Below are 2,943 nucleotides of genomic sequence, written 5' to 3'. Positions count from 1 at the left end.
TTAAGATGCATTAGAACTATATTGCTTCGATACGTAGTCATCTGCAAACGCTATTTCCTAGCAAGTAAGTGTCGCATATACATTCATTTGAAGCGTATGCGAGGTATAAGTGACACTTCGCAATGAATATTATATCTCATCACGAAACTTAGAAATGAGATGCGATTTCGCGTTTCTAAGAGCATTAGAACTCTATTGCTTCGATACGTAGACATCTGGAAACGTAATTTCCTAGAAAGGAAGTGTCGCACTTACATTCAATTGAAGTGCAGACGAGGAACACATAACACTTCGCAATGAATATTATATCTTATCATAAGACATAGAAATGAGATGCGATATCTCGTTTTGAGAAGCATTAGAACTCTATTGCTACGATGCGTAGACATCTGCAAACGCTATTTCCTTGCAAGGAAGTGTCGCATTTACGTTCATGTGAAGTGTGCACGAGGAATACATGACACTTCGCAATGAATATATCTTATCATGAAACATAGAAATGAATTGCGATATCGCGCTTTAAGATGCTAGAGAATTCTATTGCTTCGATACGTATACATCTGGAAACGTAATTTCCTAGAAAGGAAGTGTCGCATTTACATTCAATTGAAGCGCAGACGAGGAACACATGACACTTCGCAATGAATATTATATCTTATCATAAGACATAGAAATGTGATGCGATATCACGTTTTAAGGTGCACTAGAACTCTATTGCTTCGATACGTAGACATCTGGAAACGCTATTTCGCAGCAAGGAACTGTCGCATTTACACTCATTTGAAGTGTATGCGAGGTATACATGACAATTCGCAATGTATATTATATCTTAACATGAAACATAGTAATGAGATGCGTTATCTCGTTTTAAGAAGCATTAGAACTATATTGCTTCGATACGTAGACATCTGCAAACGCTATATCCTAGGGAGGAAGTGTCGCATTTGCATTCATTTGAAGTGTATGCGAGGAATACATGACAATTTGCGATGTATATTATATCTTATCATGAAACATAGAAATGAAATGCGATATCGCGATTTATGAACCATTAGGACTCTATTGCATTTATACGTGGACATCTGCAAACGCTATTTCCAAGCATGGAAGTATCGCATTTACATTCATTTGAAGTGTATGCGAGGTATAGGTGACACTTCGCAACGAATATTATATCTTATCATGAAACATAGAAATGAGATGCGATATCGCGTTGAATAATGTAATAGAACTCTATTGCATCGAACAGTATACATCTTATAATGCTATTCCTTTTTACGGGAGAGTAGTGCTCACATTCTTTTGAAGTGTAGAAGAGATAAACATAACGCTTTGACTTAAATATTACATCTTACATTAAACACTGAATTGAGATGCAACATCGCGATTCAATCTCTGTTTCGCTCTGGCATCGCTGTTTCAATCTCACCGACAAGCACTACTGTCTCACTCCCACTAATGAGTATATCTGCCTCGCTCGCACCAAAGACGAACACCCTTGTCTACCTCGCACGGGTGATTTCGTCTTGCTGAAAGGGACAGTCGAAGCCCATAACCTCAATGGGAACTATTCCAATTCAGGGAGACGACTTTAACAGAACCTGTGTTCTACTTTTGTGCGTATATATATATACATATATATATACTATATCCGGACTAATGTATTCCTGCATATAAGAATTCATATATCGAAGTTACACACGTTAAGAATGCAAGACACGAACAACACACACGTAATTGTAAGTTCATGCTATACTACTTCATTATACTATTTCATAAGTTAAACGCGAAAGACGCGCCCCTAGTCCCACCGGGAGACGCGAGTCCCCACTCGCTGGGCCTCATGCTCCTCGCAACGATCCCTTAATCCCCCACTCGCTGGACCACATGCTTTCATGATTTTTCTAGTAAATATTTCAAATTGGTATAAATATTAATACATATTTTATATTTTAGTTAATTCAAAATACAATATCCCTTCAAGATACTCCATTACATCTAAAATCCTATCTAATTTCATATCATTTCATAATGTTTTAATTAAATATTTGAAATTGGTTTATATAATTACACTTATCATATATTTTAGTTACTTAAAAATAGATCATTCAATTCGCTTTTTCTCCATCGAGGCTTGCAAATCCCTCTTCGTTATTCTTATAATTCATACTTTAGAAGGTATGTAGTACGTATTGATTGTCCGACGCTGAAAATACCTCAAACACTTCTGCTTTTCGCAGCTTAGCGTACATGCAATCTCCTATCAACATTGTGTCTATATTTTATTTGCTTCGGTTCTTATACTGTGTATAGTCTTCTTTAGGATTCGTCGCGATTAGATCGTTTCTTAGAGCCATTTTGATGATCTTTTCCACTCTATGGTTGTTCTTCTTACCATCCCAGATTACCGATTTTTCGATCCTGCTTCGCTGCAGATGATACATTTCGGTTTATTCGCGATGTAACCGATCATCGTATAGATAGGGGATCCGCATCTTCTGCAGATTCCCTTATTATCTTTGAATTCTTCGCAATTTCTGCCGATATGTCACAGTTTATGGTATTTGAAGCATCTCTCTATTTTCGGTAGTACTTTGTAGGGACAAGGTGTTAATGCTATTCTGAGTCGTTTGACCTTCTCCAGCTCTTTACTGTATTCCTGTACAAATTCAACTAACGCGACTCTGTTCCTCTCCACGTCTGCTTTAACAACTTGACCATTCTTTCGATTATTTTCAGTCTTCATTTTATGTACTCCTTCATTTCTTCTCTAGTCACCTAACGGGTATATGTCCCTTAGTTGGAGCATGATACTCGCACTCGTATGTGATTCTTCGAATTCTTTTTCCAGAGTTCCTTTCTTCTCCTTTATTTTGTTCTCTATACCTGTTTTCTTGTTAAGTTCCAGGATTATATCTCCCGCTCTCGATTTTCTTGCGTCAT

Source organism: Xylocopa sonorina, unplaced genomic scaffold (assembly GCF_050948175.1).
Source record: "Xylocopa sonorina isolate GNS202 unplaced genomic scaffold, iyXylSono1_principal scaffold0130, whole genome shotgun sequence".
In the NCBI taxonomy this organism is placed as follows: Eukaryota; Metazoa; Arthropoda; class Insecta; order Hymenoptera; family Apidae; genus Xylocopa; species Xylocopa sonorina.
Note: the sequence above shows the minus strand (reverse complement) of the source record.